Here is a 21,978-nt window from a genome sequence, read left to right on the forward strand (position 1 = left end):
AGCTGTTTGTGTTAACAAGCAATTGAACAGGTGTGCCTAATAAAGTGGCCGGTGAGTGTATGTCTTCATAGGAGAAGTTATAATTGTTGACAAATTTTGAACATTAATAAACACTTTAAAAGTCTATGTTATGTGTTGTTTCACAACGTGTCATGTGTTGTAGCGATTGGAACTTGTCTATCTTGTGTAAATTTAAGTGTAAATAAAATAAAACAATAACAGTATAGTGTGCTAGAAATAGGGCTGTCCTCAACCAAAGAAATTATTAGTCCACTAACACTAATATGATTTTGTAGACTAATCAATTAGTTGATTTAATCAACAGATCTGTAAAACTCAGTTTCTCCACAAAGCATCACACAAAAGCACCGCTTTAAATCTGGTGTTTACCAGAAATGTGCTCAGAAGTTTCTTAGAAATAAGTCATTCAGCAAGAAAACAGTATAAAAAAGAACTAATCGACTTAAGAAATCTTAGTTGACGAAGACCAAAACAGCCGATTACTCGACTAAGAGGGGGCGGCCCAAGTTGTTAGTTTATAGATAGTTCTGGAAATAACTGCAGTTGAAAATTTTAGCATGCTTTTTTTCATGCCCAAATTTATGGACTGGACTCCCCATCATTGGTTGGATTAAAAAAATGTGTTTTAGATTTGGCACTTGGTGCATTTGCCCAGCTTTGCCCCCTTAATTTCCTACACTGCTGGGTGCTATCTTACATTTAGAAAAGCATGAATACATACTTCAAACATACATTTTCTGCATCCCGTATAAACAATGTTTGCCATCTGAGCTAATATACGATGACTAAAGTAAATACCGAGCAGCAGCACAGTAATGCCGTACTGCCGACACAGAGCACAGACTATTTGTTAGCTCTAGTGCTCCTTCAGGTAAACATCAGCAGTGAGAAGAAAAAAAAACACTTGAGAAGCACGCGTGTCCATTTGGAGTTCGCTTCCTATAGATGGAGCATTCCTGCCATCTCCACATACAGCACATTCCTGTCCTCTCACCGCCACCACCACCACGCTCTCTTCTCTGCTCTTTTCAAATGATTGAGCTTCTAATCAAACGTAATTTAACTCACTATCTCGGCCCTCTCTGCAGCCCTTCTCACCCGCGCTCACCCATCCTCACCCCTTCCCCGGTAGCCCCTAGCCCAGGGCCTGTTGCCAAGGCAACCGGCATCTCATTTCTAAAGTGTCAGTTTGCATTATTGTCTTCACGCTTTCCAGCAATAACCTCTCTCTCTCCCTCTCCCTCTCTCTCTTTCCCTCTCTCTGTCTGTCTGTATGTCTGTCTGTCCCTCGCTCACAAATACACACAAATACTTATACATACACTGTAAACAATGCAGTTAATTTACAGCAGGATTTCAACAGTATTAACCTGTTATTGCTAAAAACAGTGCTTTACTGTTAATACAAAAGAAAACCTGCTAAATTAAATTTAACTGAACTATAATGCATTCTTAAAAACATCACTTTACTGCTGATCAGCTGTCTAAAGTATCATCAGTAACAGTTTCATGCAGTATTGTTTTAATTCTGGGACCTGATCTGCACATGTGAGGCTTGTACATTGTACATGATTGTAAAATCAGTGAATTAGCTTTATTGTTCTTCACTCACATGTTGTTCTGGTTTCCATTCTGTGCTCAGCTATAGACACACATTTTGGGAAAAGTGTCAACAAGTCTATTATAGCCTTTTTCCTAACATGTGCATTTAATTGTATTTAGTGTGACTATTCCTATGTCTGTAACCTGCTAAGTCTATTCATCTAGGCAATATAATAATGTTTATTAAAATGTATATGTAACCTAAATAGTGACTTAAAACAAAATCAGTAAAATAATGTAAAAGAAAGGTGAAAAACAGTTATATAATGTATCTTTAAACAGTAAATTAACTGTAAAAATACTGTGAAATTAATAAAAAAAACAGTTCATATTGTATTTTTCAATAACAGTACAAAAAAGCTGTAAATTTCAGCGACAGTATACTAATGTTAATTTTACAGTAACATAAAGGCAACCCTGTTCTTTACTGTTATTTTACTGGGAAATTCAGTGTGCATACATACACCCCTCTATACTCTCTCATCCTCTTGCACTTCATCCTTTATATACATTTTCACTGCTATCCACTTGAATTTCCCCTCTCTTCCTCTCTCTCTCTCACATACATAATGCAAAGCAAACACAAATAATAACATGCATTGAGTATGTAACTGTGTGAAATACATTAAACATCTCCGGCAGAAGACAGAACATACATTGTGTTTTCAAAACAACTGCTTCTTTGTGCCATAAATCATATTCAACCGGTTAAAAAAAACAATAACATCGTGGAAAATCGAAGCAATTTTGTTTGCAGAGGTGGCCACATTTTTAAATAGTTATATATTAGTAGACAAGTAAAAAAATAAATCATATATACTAGAAAAATACAGAAGGATAAAAAGCCCATTCTAATTAATCTAATGTGATCTTTCTTGTGAGTTTATGCCCCTTAAATATGAGATGGTACATCACAAGAGATTTAAAAATATCCATGAATGTATATGCTAAACTGTTCCATAGCTTCAAGTGGCCAGATTTCTTTTGATTTGACTACCTGGAGGGAGAAGAGGCCTTGGAGAATAGAACAGGATCCTTGAAATAGCAGGTTGAAGAGTTCAACATACTGTATATTTGAGTTATACAATAAATGGCCTTTAAATTAATGTTTAAATCCATTCTGAAATGCATTGGGAACCAAAACAGTAATAATATAAGTAGACTATCTACTGGGCGATTTGAGAAAATCAAATATCACAACATATAATGACTAAGTGGGTAAAGGCAAATGATAGAGCAGCTAGAACAGCCTGTTGAGTTCAGACAATTACAGCTACATTTGTACTGTAATGCAGCCTTTAAAACCAGAAAAAGACAACACTTATGCCATATTACCATATCCAAAATCTAAGATGATATCTTGTCTTATATCACCATATCTGCAGGACAGATAATAATGCACTTTACTCACTTTTAACAGTCTCGTCTGCACTATACTCACTTTTGTAATAGTCGTGTATTACAGCTGTTACCCTGCACTATATTCACTTTTAACAGTTTTCTTCATCTCCTTGTATTTTTATATCTGGTATATTTTTTGTACTTTGCACTACTAACTTTTTTACTGCCTTTTTACTAATATGTTTTTGCACTATGGAACTGTGGTGCTGGAAACTTGAATTTCCCTCGGGATCAATAAAGTTACTATCTATCTATCTATCTACTCTTAAATTATGATTGCATTAATTATTGCATTGATATTTTATGATGAAGATAATTGACTTACATATGCAAGATGTACAGAAAGAGTACTACAATATTAAAATCAAGTAAAAGTGATGTTATCTGTGTCAAAATGTACTTAGATGAAAGTAAGAAGGTCAGTTAAAATGTACTCTGAGTAAACATTAGGCTAATACCAAAGAACCTGGATGTACAAATCAACAATAGCCTGTAGGCTACATACAACTGATTATCAATTATAAATATACACCAGCCTTCCTCTGTGTGACAAGAATTAACCAGAAATAAGACAAAGCAATTAAACAAAAATGACCAACAATGAATAACAGCCTGAAACTTCATAGCATCACCAGCAGAATAAAACATCACAAAGCAACAACACAGAGATGTTTAAACAATATAAACTCCACAGCTGCTGCAGCTACAAACACATGACAGCAGAAAGAGAGTTTCTGCACATCACCACAGCAATAAATGAGTGTTGTTGTTTCTGTACTCACCTGCACTCACCTGTCTGACGTCATTCTGTGAGTCTCCTGCACCACACAGGTAAGTAATCTCCACCAGGTTCAACTTCTCTGCTCCTTTATTCCCAATAAAAACACTATAACCAGTCCTCTTAGTCTCTACGTCCCAGTATAACCAGTCCACAAGCAGCTGAGATACCTAACTGAAGGTAAAAGGACCCACCACATGTTGGCATTCAGCATGTTAGCCAGTCCCATGGTGCACCTGTTAATGACGCAACGACGTAGATGTTTGATTTGCGTCAATTAGCGTGCCAGCTGGTGGTGCATTAGGTAGATGCATGTCTCAGATTGTGCATTTTTACTATAGAAATTGTATATTTGGTTGATATGATTACACTGATAAAGACAGTAATGTATTTTTCCTTATTAATCTAATTTTAATGTAAATTTACCCCCAAAAAATAATAAAAAATAAATTTAAATTAAATTTAAAAAAAATAATAATAATTTATTTGTATTTATAAAGGAAATGGAACAATAATGTGTCAACGATTTTTTTCCTCACAAAACAACAAAAGCTATGAAAACAATGAATGTATGCAATATCTTCAGTTTTTGCTTGTCATACTCGTGCATGTTTTTTTGTATTATTTATTTTATGTTGGATTGGTTTCATTTCTGTTGTCCTTTTTATGTTTGGCACTGCTCTTTGTTTCTGTTTTCGCTGTTCTTCATCTGTATGTGAGTGTTTCTAATGTTTCCTTCTGTTACTCTGCATACTGACAGTTTGAAATAAAACTAAATTAGGTAGATACTTTGAATTATTATTATTATTATTATTATTATTATTATTATTATTGGTATTATTATAAATAATAATAATAATTATTATTATTATTATTAATAATAATAATAATTATTATTATTATTAATAATAATAATTATTATTATTATTATTATTATTATAATAGTACTAGTAGTAATTTGTATTAGCCTACCTTTTCTTTATAGGCTATATACTTTGTATATGCACCCCTGGTATTAGCAATTTTTGTATGTACATACTGTTAATGTGTTTTCTTAAATAAAGAAATGGAAATGAAAAATTAGATAGATCCAAGTGCAACCTTTACCTGTGCTGAGGTACAGTAACTCTAACCCATAATGAAGTAATCCTTAAATTCACTTCATTGTTGTGCATTTTTTTGCACCTGTTCACTAACTACAAGCCAAAACATATTAAAGTGTGATAATAATAATATCTCAAAGTTTTCCGCAAGTGACTGAAAAATCATTTACTGCAGGTTTAAGTCATAGTATCTCCTCAATGGAACATTTTTTTTTTTTTTTTAAATTTTGCCACCAACACAAATGTAAGAAGTGAAAAAAAGCAACAGTGACCCTGATTTGTAAGAAAATGTTTATTGATTTTGAATTTCAGGATGAAAATTCAAGGTGTTCCCACAATGCTTTTGGAGGCAGCAGCTAGTGAGGAACCCTGGGAAGGTCAACACTATTGATGCTTTAGAAAGAGAGAGAACTATGAATATACTCAAGTTTCAAGTTGGTCACAGACAGAACATTTCTTTCACTTATTTGAGATGCCGTTGTAAAGTTGTGAATGTTATTTTCTCACAGAGGCCAGTTTATTCTTCCCATTAAAATCTTGCGTGAGTAAATTGTGATTTTATCTCCCATATGATGGCGATCTTAATCCTGCATAATTCATGGGGGTAATTATTTGCTGTAGGCTTATTACAGTAAGATTGTTCCTTCAGCTGCATTTTCACAAACGCTTAAATGTAAACTACACACAATATCACACACAAACATTTGCTTTATTTAAAGAGGGAAACTAGTTTACTTCATTTAACGTACAGAGTCTTAATGACTGCAGGTCACTCCTTGCTGGCCTTCTGTAAAACAACTTTTTATTTCTTGTGATGTAGCTGTACAGATTGTAAAGTCACTTGAGGCAAATTTGTGATTCGTGATATTGAGCTATATAAAGTGACTAACTCCTCCTGAATGCTGCAGATCATCAGTGTCCCGAAATTCTCCCATGCAGTCTCTGAACTCCCAGTGGCCGCCCACGTCCAACTCAAAACACTCCGGACACACAGCTCCCCCACAGCTCCAGCAGCTCCAGTCAGCTCCAGTCAGCTGCAGCCGTGCGTTGTTGGTCCACTGTGCTGTGAGAGCATCACTCCCCACCGGTGATCCTCACCGGATTATGAGACGGTGGGCAAAAGGCCCCACCACCTCTCCTACCTATGAGCAAGACACAAAGACTTTATAGTTGTTTAGCCTCTTTTTGTTGTTGTTTTGGTCTCTTTGTAGCTATTTTCTGTCTGTGGTTGTTTTGCCCCTTTTTGTAGTCATTTTACGTCTCTTTGCATTTGCGTCATTTTGCATCTTTGCAGTCACTTTGTTTCTCTTTGTAATAGTTTTGCATCTCCTTGTATAGTCGCTTTGCATCTCTTTGTACTTGTTTTGCCTCTCTTTGTAGTCATTTTGTGTCTCTTTGTTGTCAATTTGTGTCTCTTTGTAGTTGTTTTGCGTCTCCATGTAGTCATTTAGCGTCTCTTTGTAGTTGCTTACTGTCTCTCTTTGTAGTCACTTTGTGTCTCTTTGTAGCAGTTTAGGATCTCTTTGTAGTCGCTTTGTATCTCTTTGTGGTCGCTTTGTGTCTCCTTGTATTTGCTTTGTGTCTCCTTGTAGTCCGATTGCCTCTTTATAGTCACTTTGTGTCTCTTTGAAGTCGTTTTCCGTCTCTTTGTAGTCGCATTGCGTCTTTGTAGTCATTTTTGCATCTGTTTGTAGTCATTTTATGTCTCCATGTGGTCATTTTGAGTCTCTTCCTGGTTAGTACGTGTCTCTTTGAATTACATTTTGTACGTCAAAGCCAACAGGGCCCCTGAGACTACTCTGTTCCCGGTAGGCCTGTTCAGTAATCCATCCACCTGTCCATCTCACCTCCACCTCCATCTCCACTTGTCACTTGTACGTACACACAAACAAGAAGTCATCTGTTTAGAAATATAAATATTGATTATAAAAAGATTTAACTTCCTCAGCACTTTAATATGTTATCATTGTTTGAGGCTTTCACATACATACTGTTAATACTAGAACATAAGGGGAAAAAACACTTCATTCAATGCTTTATCTTACTGTGATTCCTCTCTGGCGGTAAAATGTAGACAATTTCAAACTGCAGAATGCAGTAAACAGGCTCATGGCAGAAAAATGCCAAAAATGTAATGTAATGCGTTGAGTGTAAGCATCGCCCAACGTAATGAACAAGCACTCCCACGGGTGGGTGCTTGAACGTAGTGAGGTGCTTCCACAAAGTGAGCACCGGTTCATAAAACAGTTATGTAAAGTGGAGTGTTTTTGAAGGTCTTAAGTGAACATTACCTGTGATCTCATTCTCATTAGAACACTGAGAACACTGTGAAGTGTTGATAGTCGCCGCAGTCTGAAGATGTGTGTGAATATGTGAGAACGCGTCTGATGCCGAAGAGGAAGAAGAAGAAGAAGAAGAAGAAAGCGCTTGATGTCAGCTCCAAACATCAGCTGACAGGAGATGAAGGATGCAGGAACAGAGGATCACTAATTTACGCTGGATGTGTGAACCGAGGAGCCACGACGTGAGAACTCAGAGGTTGGTTGAATAGCACATTGTGATATGTCACATGTTTATGAAGGCCAGGGGAAATTAGGCATATTTACACCTTTGAGTGATCTTTATATTGTTGAGTATTCACCAGCTGACTCTTGGGGCAGCTAAGTGTCTGAATAGATTAGTTGAAGGCATATATTGTAATTGCTGTAGTGGAAGAAAAATACAACAACAAAAAGAGACATTACTTTGGAGGAAAGTAACTGAGTACTTAAGTACTTCCATTTTATGCTGCTTTGTACATCTAGGAGTCAATTTACTCCACTATATTTATCTGATAGATGCAGTTACTAGTGCTGAATTTCAATAAGTGGTTCACAATTTAAAGGGGCGCTCCACCAATTTCACATATAAAAGTCAGTTTACTGTACAACTGTACATAAAGTAATTCAAATTAGCTCCACTTCTGTTTGCTTTGTTACTTATTTTTCATTGATCTACTGTAGCAACTGGTTTTATGTGCCTTTATGTTTGTATATATTGAAAAAGTTAATAAAATAAAATCTACTCACAAGTGAATGAACGCTAAATTTTGGCGAGGAAAAACTGTCATGGCCATTTTCAAAGGGGTCCCTTGACCTCTGACCTCCAGATCAGTGAATGTAAATGGGTTCTATGGGTACCTATGAGTCTCCCCTTTACAGACATGCCCACTTTATGATAATCACATGCAGTTTGGGGCAAGTCATAGTCAAGTCAGCACACTGACACACTGACAGCTGTTGTTGCCTGTTGGGCTGCAGTTTGCCATGTTATGATTTGAGCATATTGTTTTATGCTAAATGCAGTACCTGTGAGGGTTTCTGCACAATATCTGTCATTGTTTTGTGTTGTTAATTGATTTCCAATAATAAATATATACATACATTTGCATAAAGCAGCATATTTGTCCACTCCCATGTTGATAAGAGGATTAAATACTTGATAAATCTCCCTTTAAGGTACATTTAGAACAGAAGAAAAATGTGCAATTAATTTGCGATTCCATATTTGAATTGATTGACAGCCCTCCAATAACTGATGCACATGTTAAGGTAAAGAAGGTAAGGAAATGTGAGACTGTGAGACTGATGTCTTGATGTGAACGCCGTACTGTATTTCCTCTCCGAGCTCAGCTGTGTCGGGCCATCCAGCCTACAGAGCGGGGCTGAGTCGTCCGAGGCCTCCCAGGACCTGGAAGGTTAATATTTGAAGGAAGGATGGCCCATAAATATGAGCAAAGGGACTTTTAATTAAATAAGCACTTCTTAAATATTCTCCTGGGCCTGCTGCTTTTGTTTAAAGATGATTGATTGACTACTATCTCTCCAGGCAGGACCATTAGTTTCGCCACTCCCCGCCATACTCCATCCCTCCCTCTATTTTTCCAGCTCTGCCAACATCTCTCCTCCCTTTCTCTCTCAATTACCCTCCTTCTCTTACCTCTTTTTTCCTCCCTCCTTCTTTTCTCATTCATCCCACCTCCTGCCTCCCTTTTTTTCTAGCGTGCGTCTGCTATCACCTCCCCTTCCTTTTCTCTTTTCATCAGTCCACGTCCCTGAGCTTCTCTCAGGAGGCCCATATTTCTCCAAACTCATGACAAGGTAATGAGGCCATGCTAAATCCTACCACGCCCTGGAGCAACATCAGAAGGTGGAGGGGCAGGTCGGCCCCTGCCTGGCCTGGCCTGGCCTGGCTTTGCCTGGCCTTGCACGTCTGTCTCAGCCACGCTGTGAGGCATCTGTCATCACCTGGACTCTAAATAAAACTTTCTGATCTGCAGAACTTTGCAAAACCAAAAGACAAAAACATCTCCAACCATCCTGCTCCTCTCTTTCTAACAGTCTTTCCTCTCTTTCTGTCCCTCCCTTCCTCTGGAGCGCTGCTGTAGCAGCAGTCTGCCATGCTCTGCTGATTTCTAGCTGGAAGATGGGGATCGGCGGGGGAGCTCAGTCTGGCTGTGGGCAGCTGAGCCATGGACGACACACACACACAGCAACACACACACACACACACACAAAGAAACAGGTAGAAAACACTCAATGTGAGGCCCGTTGTGGGTGTTGTGTGTCCGAGGAGATTTGCACTTCGTCATGCTGCAATCATTACAACTTACAGTGGAGGTTCTCCTTGTGTTTGCCGTGTGTGTGTGTGTGTGTGTGTGTGTGTGTGTGTGTGTGTGTGTGTGTGTGTTTGCATGAAAACCTTGATCTGTGCCTATTGGTGAAAATGCATGCGTGTGGGAGGAAATAAAGTAAGTCAGAGAAGCGTATATAAGTCTTTGCATTCTTCATTTCTTTCACAACTTTATGCAGTTTTCTGAACAAAGAGTCCTTCGAGACGTCTTGTTGACTTGTTTGTCACCTTGAAGTGAAATAATGTCTTTATTTAGCATTCTGTGCATTTTTTTATACAACAGAATTTCACATCTATTATATGTTTTTTATGAAAAGAAAATATCAGCATTGCAAACAGAAATCAATTGTGCCCAAACAGAAACTGTACATTGTGCTGAAACCAATGAAATGCAATACTGTCTGACATAGAAAGCTTACAGAACAGTAGAGAAACAACATTGTTTTGAGATGTTTTGCATTGCAAATGTAAATAATGAACTACAGTTCACTAAATAAGATATACAGGCAACTCAATGTGATGAGAAAAATATGAGAATTATGAAAACATGTGAGACAGGAAGGTAAAAAATCTTCCATCCTGTTACAGCTTCTGTGCATTCATTAGCGCGTATTGATCAGGTGAGCTGAACAACATGTTTACCAAACACTTTTAATGATGCTACTGGAAACTGAAATGCAAACAGAGAGATTGACATGGATTGGTCCGTGTGTGGGATGGAGTGACACTCCACAGAGAGGAGGAGAGCGGAGTGAGGAGGCAGGAGAGGTGATGGTGTGATAATGGAGGCGGTGGAGAGAAAACACTCGGAGGGCGCACGGTAGGATATAGAGACGATGGTCGCACTCCAAGTATTGGACAGAGAAGCAGGTAAAGTAGGCTGCAGGTGAATGGAAGAGGGGGTTGTGTGTGTGTGTGTGGGTGTGTGTGTGAGAGAGAGAGAGAGAGAGAGAGAGAAGGGGGGGTAGGCAGGGATATTAAAAATGCAGCAGTGGGGAGCAGGCCGGGGATTCACAGTAATTAGATGACAAAACGGCGGCGGGCTGGAGATGAGAGAGAGGGGTCACACACAATGCCACTGCCGCCGGGTAATTTGTAAGTGTCAATCACTAGCCTGCCAGGGGAAAAGCGAGAGGGAGAGAGGGAGTGGGAGGGTGAGGAGAGGAGAGGAGAGGAGGAGGGGTAGTGTATAGAGAGAGGAGGAGGAGGAGGAGGGAGGCAGAGATAGAGGGAGTGAGACAGAATACGAGGGTGCTAGCGGGCTGCAAGAGACAGGAGGGAAGGAGGTTTTTTAAAATAAAGTCAGAGGAGACAGGAAAGCGAAAATTTATAGATAGAGAGAACAGCGTGAGAGCCGAGGAGACAAAGAGGAAGAATAAGTGACATGCAGTTTATTTTAATGTCTGAGATTCGGCTGAGAAAAATAATAAAGTCTTTGAAACGTGGTCTGTTATTTCTGTCTAAATCAAATATACACTTTAGCAACAACAGTGTTACACCGCGTCATTATATCAACACATTATTCTGCAGACTGATACTTCCTCATACACACGTAAACACAATCAAACCAAGTATATATCATTTAAAGGGTCAGTTCACCCAAATTACAAAATAAGATTTTCTATAGTTTTGGTTTTATTATCTCCGCCAGGCGATCATGCGTTCACTGATATCCCCCCATACACACTTAAATACAATCAAACCAAGTATATATATATGCTTTAAAGGGTCAGTTCACCCAAATTACAAGAAAAAAAATAAGATGTTCTATAGTTTGGATTTTATTATCTCCGCCGGGCCTGAAGGGAGATCATGCATTCGGTCGTGTGTCTGTCTGTCTGTCCACGGCTAATCTCGCATTCTAACACCTTGTTTCCACATTGCTTTGTGTACGTACGTATCCAAATCAACCATTTCTGTAGGAACCTCCGTGATCTCTGATGAGTTTGCGAAACCTTCTGGGGTTTTTTTGGTCCGTAATTTGCCTCGAGTACGTTTGGAAAAATGTAGCTTTTGTGGCAGATGATGGACAAACCATATGCAATGTGTGTTTTAGCGAATTAGCAAATTAATAAACTGATTGATGAATGTAGTACAGCTCTATTTGTAAAAACAAATTCTAAGTGAAAAGTTCAATGTCATATTTAGCAATTTTGTGAACTATTTTGTTAAAAGACGTATGAACTATACATGCACAGTCTTTGTTACACAGCTGGCATGCTACCAATGTTAGATAAATATACCGTCAAACTTTTTCACTTAGAAAAAATGTATCATTAAAATGTGACTCGTCTAGACGACAGTAACTCATAGATACAAAAACACTGTTTTATATCCATGTAGCAGGTAACTTCTCTGCCATATCTGCGGTGGTGTTTCTATCCATTCTATTATTGTCACAAAACAAAACCCTGTGGAACGAGGTGCAATATTTTCTGTGTGCATTTATGACTGTCTGCTCAAGGACGTCTCATGGTTGCAATATTCACAATTTTTTAAAAACATAATTTATTGACTGTTTTAAACCGTCATTGACTGCTGACTCCTCTTAACGGAGTGGTAGGGGCCGCAAGTGATCAACGACTGCTTCAGTAGCAAGAGGCATTTCAATTAGCTTGTCTAAAAACAAGCCTCTCCTAGTCTGTTGGAGGCCACAGTTTGATCTTTGTCGTGGTTCAAAAACTGACATCCGTAGATGTTTGGTCTCATTTTGAACCGAAGCATCTACAGATTAATTCCATATCTGATATGTTATGATCCACTAAAGTTAGACACAATACAAGATGACTAAACCCCGGTTTTTCGTCCTTTGTTTAAGAGGGGAGAGGGAGACACACCTGGAGATCTGTCCTCTACTGAGTGCTCTTTTCTAGGTGTGTAAATTGCTTCATAAACACAGATTTTTCTGAATCTGCTGTACAAGTATTCATTATTAGTTTATTTTTCTGAGAGAAAAACACCGGGGAGACGGAGAAACACCTGGAGGAGATCTGCACTCTACTGAAGGCATTTTTCTAGTTAATTCAGTCTTGGAGAATTTAATTGCATTTGTGGTGCTCACAGCATTAACAAATCAAAATTTTCAAATTTTTGTGGATCATCCAGACCTGGAAGGATGCATGGCTCTTTTTTTTGTTTTGTTTTATGATTTTTAATTAAAATTTTCACCCCTTTGACCAGCAAAAACAAAATCCCTTTCACCTCCACTGTACTGGAGCAGAAGCAGAAATCTCAAAGACAGATATCTGGAAACATGGACAGATTAAATTGTCTGTTTAACGTTTTAATGAAGAGCCGGTAGAAGGAAGAGCCAGGAGAGATGAGAGGATGATTGCATCAAGGGTCCCAGGCCCGATTCAAAACCACAACACTGCGGTTACATTGTTCATCCAACAGCCTACTGAGACACCAGGAAGCCCCCACCTTCATTAATAAACTGTCAAGTCTCAAATTAATTGCAAACTTCTAAATTCAGGTGCAACGGCATGGCCACGTTCAAATCACTGAGGCACAAAAGGAGCTGAATGAAAACGGCATTAACCTCAACAGGATCAGCAGTGTATGTAAATATTCATCATGTTATAGGGTAATTGTATGGCTTTTGCCATGCGGTTTGACAGACAGGTGAATGTGTGCGTGTGTGTGTGTCGGAGAGAGAGCTCTTTCAGTCCTTTCAGAGTGGGTACAATGGGGGTAGTTGTTGGCATTATTCCAGCGAACCAGTGTGAGGAGCCAACACAATGGGCAAGCAGCACAGCAGTCTGTCGGGGTGCACGGCCAACACATGCACCGGGACGCTATACGGTACAACACCGGTGTTGTGCACACACACACATGCATGCACGCGTAGATAAACCGGGGTAAAAGCATGTGGCAAAAAATGTACATAATCTGCCTTTACACATGCAAAATACTGGTATTGTGTCAGCAAGTCAAGGCAGTGACATGACATGACATAACACCGCTGACATATGACGGATTCCTCAGGGGGGATGCTGTCCTGCATGACCACCGCAGCCACGCACACACACCTGGAGAAGTATATACTGTTTACGCATACCAGCAGTTTGTGAAATAGTCACAAAATTGTATGTATTGGTTCGTGTACATAAACACAAATTACATTTTGTTTCCTGTGATGGTTCAGCATGAAATCAATTCTTATGTAATCCACGTGATTGTGAACCGGGAAGTATAACAAGCGGTGAACGCCGTGTAGGGAAGAGGTCGGGAAGGATGGGTGGGTCAAAAAACACTGGACTTTCACCCAGGAAAACCACGTCCCGTGTGAAACCACAAGTCAAACGCAACCTCCGTACTTCAGTAACGCCACTTCCGGTGTTATTTAAACCCAAACCACGATATTTTCCTAAAGCAATCTAAGCACAGGCGCAGTTTGCGTTGGTTTCTGGGGGCTCGCTGAACCCCCTAGAAATGCATCTATATTTTTTTTATAATAACGCAGAACTAATAATTTATTGTAATGATGAATAATATCGACCTTGTCGTGTCTTCATATGGGCAGAATAAGAAACCAACAAGATAAGAAGATAGATTTGTGGTATTTTTATTTAATTCTAGCCTCAGAACATCAGACACTCTCTGTCCACACACCGTTAAATATACACTTCTGTTACGTCATGTAAACAAACCATGTAGCTATCAGCTGTGTGCTCCAGATCAGACTGGAGACGTAACCACTTAAAAGATGGGTGAGTAGTACTTGCTATCTTCTGACGTTTGTGTTTATTAAACAGAAAATATGGGTTTTATACTGCGATATTTGCTGACAATGACACAATACAGCCAACAGTAGCCTCAGTAAACTGTCAGGTGATCTCCCTCCAGCCTGCTGCCTCCTTATTTAGGTGTTTGTAGTGAAATGAGGAGGTATCGTATCGATAACTCCTTATTTCAACTTCATCAATCAGCCGCTCCTTGTCCGTTGTAATCAGAAATAAATAGAAACAGGGCGTCTGAAAGTTCAGCTCAAAAACGCACACTGCACAATGCTTCGTCGCTCGCAGCAAGTTAGTTCATTCCAGTAGAAAACAATGCAATCAAACTGATTTTGTCGCCGACACTCGCGTCACATTCTGTTTGGAGGGTGTAATATGTAAGCTACATGCATACATTAGACCTCTCTGTGTTGTATACATTGCATTCACTCTAGATTTGTTTTTGTGAACCACCAAACTTAAAGTTCAAACTGCACCTATGTATCTAAGTAGTTTTGTTGCCGAAACCTAACCAAGTCGCTAAGTAGTTTTATTTTGAAAAGACTAGCGGAAATTGACATGTGCATAATGTGTTGCTGTATTTTTGTAGGAAAATGCACAAAAAATACGCTATTAAAAAGTTGTGCTGAGCATCCCGAAAAAAAAGTGAAATTAGTGTCGATGTACACAAATTAGATAGATTAAATTAGTGACATATTTCACAAACTGCCGTGACTGTAGACACACACCAGAGCAAGCTCACAAACACACAAAAAGTTGAAATATAGTAGCAGAAAAACAAAGAACAGCAATTAAAATTAACTAAAAAAGAAAACTTATACATAGCTCCTAATTGCTGTTTGTTCTTCTGCTCCAGCTGCTCTGCATGCCGCAAAAACAAAAAAAAGAAAGAAAGCAAACGATTCCAACTCAACAGGTTTAAAAGTTCCTAAACTCTAAACTGAAGGTGTATTAATTAAATATGCATAATTAAAGGCAATTAAAATCTTCACAGTTTAAATACACAGAATAGAAAATCCATGAAATACAACTGAGACAAAGATAGACAAGTAACCTCTGTCTCTGCCTTAATTAAAAGGAATTTGAAGCCCTGTAACACACACATGCACACAAAACACCTTTGTAAATGTCTTAATTGGGAAATGATTAAATTCCTCTTTTCTTCCCTGTTTATTCTTTAGTCGACAATTAGCAGCTCATAATCCACAACACAGTTATTGTTACCTCTCCTTCTTTTAACAGCTCTCACGCGGATTCTTCACGGAGTAACAACACACTTCAAATGGACTTCATCAAGGCGGAAGCAAATAAACAGCTCGTCTTGGCCGGGATGTTGGAAACACTGAGATCAGCCCTCAACACTCACAACATTTTGACATGAAATATAAAAATAAGGTGTTTAATTTTAAATGTCCTCGGTGCCCTCACTGGTAGCTACGCCTCCATGTTATGTGACAATTGTTAATTGATTAATTGTATAGTCTAGAAAATGATGTTTCGAGAGCAGAGGGTGACGTCCGGTGGAGGAGGAAGTATTTATATCCTTTATTTGAGTAAAAGTAGCAAAAGTCTAGCCTTATTAAATCGTGGAACCCTGTATCTCCGATTCGATGGTAACAATTGATATTAACTGTTCAAAACATGGTTGGGGTCAGAGACGATGGTGTTAGCCAGCCTTAAGATGTTATTATGATAGGCTGATTCATAGAGTTTCTCAAGGGGTTGACCAACAATCTTTGAGCAGATTTTCATTTGGTGGAGCAGTTTTGACTTTAAAGTAGTGGACAAATTCTTGTACCATGTAGTATAGCAATACTGTAGAACACTCATAATCACAGAAGTAAAAAACAAAAGGATTTGTTTACTCGCCCCAAAAAACCTGAGGCGGCGGAGAAAGTAAATTCTTTGTTTTGTCTTTTTACAGACAAATTCAATGTGGTCTTTCCACATTTTATGCTACTTTATACTTTATTTTGCACTTTGTACTCCACTACATTTATGTAACAGCTATAGTTAGTATTTATAGATTCAGATTAATACAAAATTTAACTAATATTCAACAGTGCTCAACTAATGAATTATGATTTATTATAGAGCGTCAATAATTATAATCCAATAATATAAATGGGACAATCTGCATAATGAGTACTTCTACTTTTGGTAGTTTAAGTATATTTTGATGATAATACTTTTACTTAAGTAAACTTTTGAATGCATGACTTTTACTTGCACACTAGTAGAAAGTAGTTCCAGTGAAAACTGTTGCTAGAAATGATGCTACTGAATTCATTAAAGGGGACATATCATGAAAAAGTTGTTTTTTCAATGCTTGTGTTCATGCATTTGGGTTATCTGGAGAGCCGACCATCCCACAAGCTGTGAAATAAGACAACCCAGTCAGTTCTTTGTGGGCTGTGATCAGAAAACATGTGATTCAACAAGCCGTTCAGAGTTGGCTCCCCTTCCTATGTCACATGCAGACTCATTAGAATATACCACCCAGAAGTCTATGAGAAAATGAGCCTACTTCCCATTTGATTTATTACCTCAGTAAACATTGTAAACATGAGTTTATGGTCTCAATCGCTAGTTTCAAGTCTTCTTCAATACAGCATGATGTTCATTTAGTAAATTATGGTCCCATTTAGAGTCAAATAGACCATAAAGCAGGGGATGCTTAAGGGCGGGGCTACCTTGTGATTGACAGGTCGCTACCACGGCGTTGTCCGGTCTGGGAGTTGTCCCTTTAACAGTTCTCAGTTTTCAGTTCATGAAAGTGAATTATAAAAACATCATATTCAGAGTTCGGTTGTACTTAGCTCCACCCTCTCGTGTCACTTCTGGTTGCAAAAAAACGAGGTGGCGACGGCCAAAATGCAGAACTCGAGGCTTCAAAACGACAGTCTATAAACCAATGGGTGACGTCACGGTGACTACGTCCACTTCTTATATACAGTCTATGGAATGAACCTGGAGATGAGCATAATATGTCTCCTTTAAATGACATTTTTCACCACGTTGACCTGCACAAACACCTGTAGCATTGTGACAGAAACCTCAGAGACAGACATCTCAAAATGTGGGCAAAAATGTTACCTAATTTCGGTGAATCAACCCTTTAATGTTTTAATGATTTTCTTAAGAAGTCGCAGGAAGAGCCAGCAGAGATCACATGACTATGAAGATATGGGGAACATGAATGAATGAAACATCCTCTGATAGATGATGCAGAGAGTCACCCAGTTAAACAGCCGTGTCACACATTCTATATTCACAATAGCAGGAGCAGACTGTTGACACAGCTTAGAGGCACCTTTCTACAGTAATACTGAACTACAGTGATTCCAGAAAACAATTAATCTAAGACACACCTCGCAGGCAGCTGTGCAGAGTGTCTCGCCTTTTGTGCACGAGTGTTTACGTGTGTTCGGCTGCGTGTGTGTGTGTGAGTGTGTGTGTAACCTGACAGCCTGCCACACAATAGGGGTCCAAGTGAGTGTGAACTCTATTCGTTCCCACAGCTGCCATTAACAGACGGAATGAACAGCCTCTTGCTAATAAAGTGAATAAATAAATAACGCTTAAGAGGCCGTGTTTACCTCCTCAGTCTCTGTCGTTTAGTAGTACTTTTTAAAAAAAAAAAAAAAAAAAAAAAGCAGGAAGAGCTTTGAGTTTCTGATTCTCGATGTGTGGGTGGATCAACTCTTGTAAGTACAGTTTATACATTACCACTGGTAATTACAGTCACTTTGGTGGATTGCTAATCAGGTTATTGAGGTGAACTCAACTCAATGTTAAAGGTCAAGGCTGGTGATGAAAAGACCAAAATGTCTCTCAATACTTTCTGACTTCCTGTCTGTGGCACTCATCCCCATTCATATCAACTGAGTATGTAAATCATTAAAAAGAGGTCATAAAAATTTTGTTTCATTTTTAAAATTTTAAATAATCTTATAAAACAGGATATAAAGTTATTTTTTATTTTATTTATTTTTTTCATAAATATTTGATGCAGTCTTTTTAGTTTTTAAGTTTTATTGTATGTCCTTTTATCAATTTGTTTTGTGTTTATTTCCTTCTTTCCTGTCTACATAGGTTATATGTCAGGATGTTGGCTCACATCTTGGAAAATAAAGTTTAACGGCAGGGTGGGTGCTACACATCCACGACACGAATATGCACTAAAAGCATCCGGCAGCCGGCCCGGCTATGTCAACAAAGCACAGAGAAGCTCTGATTACAACACACACACAGAGGGAGAGCGACTTCATTCTCTGCTCAGGTAAACATTACTCCTCTATATCTTTACATAGACAATAATTGATGCTGCTAATATTAATGCTCTGGATATCGAATGTAGCTTTTTGCCTAACCCTAACCAATCGTTTCACAACGTTAACCACGTATCATTGTGTGTGTTTCTGCAAGCGTGATACGAGGCTGATATGAAACATATTTTTGGTTCAGATTCATCGACATTCAACGTATCCGTCCCGTGGTTTGCAGAAATGTACAATGCAAAAAAAAATTCTCCAGACTGGGTTGAGGAAATAGTGCATTTATTGGGGACTACTTTCAGCTGCGGATTAATCCACATCTGGTGTTCTAGTGAGTATTTGTGTCAGCAGGACGATGTGTGTGAGATTGAGTCTAAATACACTACAGTGTGTGTGTTCATAGTAATGAAGGAACTTGTCACCCAGTGACACAGTGAGGCTCATTGATGTGTTTTAATGGAGCTCTGCGGCTCAGAGGAAGAAGAGATATCAGGCTTTGATACATTCTTTGTTGGTTTTCATGCGATTTATGACAATTTCCCTGACTTTACACAAACTTTTTCAAGCTGTAGTTAGAAGTGTAGTTCGGCTTATTAAGTGTCTGTCAGTCAACGTAGGCGATTTCTAAGACGACTGTTTGGAGACCATTTATGTATTCATTATATAAAAAGTAATGTCATGATTTAAAAGGCTTTTTTAAGAACATACATCGTCTTCAACCTCTTTTGTTAACAGTTAAAAAGAAAATTTTTATGCAGCCTCTTTTGAAGGCAGCTGTGCAAGAGAGTACTTATGCTACTTATTATAGACACTTTTGTATTTGTTATATTCATCATTCTTATAATTGAAGACACGTCTTCCTGGATAGTTTATATTATACAGTTAAAAACATTCACATTTTTAGGCAGATTCCAGTATTTTTAGACTGAATAATATTAAAATATGACAACTGTAGGCCAACAGAATAAATAAAGTATACAGTATTTTAATACATTCAGACATTTGAAACAGCTTTATATGTCGGGAAATGAAAGGGGAACACTTTATGTGTGATAATCTCAACTCAAGGTCCACATGCTACCTTTATTAGAGCTCTGAACTGCATTTCACATCCTATTCTATCTTTTCTCTGCATCTCACACTTCATTTGCATGTATGTGAATTCCTATTTATTTCTTAGGAAGTTTATAATAAGATTGAAGTCTATAATCTACTAATTACAGTAATTACAGGGCAAAGAGAGAGACAAAGCTATTTGTTATTTTATCTTTTTAGTTAGGTTAGATGTGTTGAGTTTATCTGCCGTTGCTGATTTCCAGAGGAATTTCCGTGAAAGAAATGCTCCATTTAAATAAAACCTGCAGAAAATATAACTGAACACCTCACTGAATAAATGAAATGTGAAAAATTCAATTAATTACAACATTTTTGTGACTTTCTTTGTGGGGATTTTGACGCATGACCTTAGTATTTTCCAAAAAGCTGGCTGTGGCCCTGCTTGTAATGTTGAAAATTGAACAGCAATATTTTTCTGTTACTCTGCATAATCCACTGTTTTAATACGGAATAACTATTTTCTTCAGTAGTAAGTTGCTCCAGTTTATTCTGTGAGGTCTGTGGAGTAACTGAGATATTGTTGCTGGTGAATTTGTCAATGCTTATAGACGAACAAAAAATGCAGTTCACCTATATTGTATTGAATTTTGCAGCAGAAAACGCAGAGATGCTTATTTCAATACCTCCAAAAATATCTGCAAGGTTTGATACCACGAACAGTAAAGTGTGTGTGTAAAATCTGTCTCTTTTATAATTTGGGTGAATTCACCCTCGAGGGACGCTTTTGGAAGAAATAACAAACAAGAAATAAAGTGACGTTTATGGCGTTCAAGGTGCTGATCCAGCGCCAAGAGGAAGAATGATGGAGGAGGAGGACCAGCGTGAAAGTGTTTAGCTGCTGGTTGAAAGACTATAGTGCGTATAGCAGAGAGAGAGAGAGTGAATGGAGATAGAGACAGAGGATGGAGGGAGGTGGAGGAGGAGGGTGCAACAAGATGGAGAGAGACTGCCTGCACATACTGTCAAGGCAGTTAATATAAGGTGTGGAGATAAGGCCCCACAGACAAACATTGACCAAATCAGGCATTTCAGCAGCGCAGCCCGAACTGTCAGTCAGCCTGAGAGACAGACCAACAATCAGCACTTTACCTCTGATAAGGGCTCTACTGGGCGCGTGCAGGAAATAGCCAATCTGCAGCCAGCCTGGCAAGGAGGGTGATGGCGGGGGGAGCGTAGGGGAGGGGAGGTGGGCGGCGTGATGATGGAGAGTGAAGGGGTTACAGAGGGGAGGGAGTGAATGTAGAGAGACAACAAGTGAGGGGAAAGTGGCCTATAAATTTAGAGAGAAATGTGGACCAAGAGTTCACAGGAAAGGATAATACCCGAGAGAAAGAAGGGAAAGAAAACAGGATGATATTCCTCCACACCCCACCCGAGTGCTCTCACAGAGAAAGAGATTCAGCAGGGAATATAAGTGATGGGGGTAAAAAAAAAAGAAGATAGGTGTGATATCGGCTCCTAAAATAGTGTCTCTCCCCAGTTTTTTGTCACCTGGGAACAGCTTGCACAGAAAAAGTGTGAGAACTTGGTTTAGACCAACACCTTACATTAATGATTTGCCAACAGCTTTGACTAGCTCATTATTCAACGTGCCGTTCGCCTTGCATCGCACACAATAGCATCATTTCATCGTCTCTATTGATTAATGGTGCATATAGTGTGTACATGCGCGCGCACCGCGCCGCCTGAGTGAAGGATAACACTCCCTATTTAATGGAGGAGTCTGCACTAGCCATGAAATTCCCTCATAACAAAATAAACACATCCAAAATGCTGGAGTGGATGCCTATGGAAATCCAAGGTAGTGGAGGGCCACACTGGCAGCTTGGACCCACACTGGCCCCTGTAGGTCACAGCAGGAACTACAGGCCAAGTTTGTGGAAATAAATTCCCAGCCGTTTACCTTTGTCAAACACATTTAGGTTCCTCCAAGCAAAACGGGGGAGAGCACCAACAGCTGGCGAGTATTTATTTTCGGGGAAGTGGAGTCAGAGGGGTGTCTGGGCTTCCTTGATCATGAACCAGACTGCCATTACCATGACCACTGATAACAGTAGGAATCGTAAACAAGCTAATCACCGAGGGCCCTATTTGTATTCTCATTTGTGTTTTGCATGCACTGATGTGCAGGGGGAGGGTGCAGGAGAACAGCGGTGGAGAGGCGGACGGAGGGTGGCGGTGTGAGCGAAAGGGTTAAGTTCCCTCCCTGGTTGCATGCTGCTTTCTCTTGCTCTGTCAAGCCCCATTAAACCTGCTACACCACAGCAATA

At 39.0% G+C, this 21,978-nt stretch overlaps 1 protein-coding gene and 1 long non-coding RNA gene across 2 annotated transcripts in view; both read right to left on the reverse strand.

Annotated features, from left to right (window-relative positions):
* The window catches only part of lhx5 (LIM homeobox 5), a 77,766-nt gene extending 73,741 nt beyond the window's left edge, over nucleotides 1–4,025 (reverse strand). Inside the window, exon 1 of the mRNA XM_074617171.1 lies at nucleotides 3,817–4,025. The gene's annotated coding sequence lies outside the window, so the exon portion shown is untranslated. The remainder of the gene's footprint in view (nucleotides 1–3,816) is intronic.
* Nucleotides 4,026–11,966: 7,941 nt separating this feature from the next.
* Nucleotides 11,967–12,662, reverse strand: LOC141757394 (uncharacterized). The gene is made up of 2 exons (XR_012591635.1): nucleotides 12,556–12,662; nucleotides 11,967–12,413 (listed from the first exon to the last, which is right to left on the reverse strand). It is a non-coding gene; the product is annotated as an uncharacterized LOC141757394 (long non-coding RNA).
* Between the last annotated feature and the right edge of the window lie 9,316 nt (nucleotides 12,663–21,978).

Source organism: Sebastes fasciatus, chromosome 19 (genome assembly GCF_043250625.1).
Source record: "Sebastes fasciatus isolate fSebFas1 chromosome 19, fSebFas1.pri, whole genome shotgun sequence".
NCBI lineage: Eukaryota > Metazoa > Chordata > Actinopteri > Perciformes > Sebastidae > Sebastes > Sebastes fasciatus.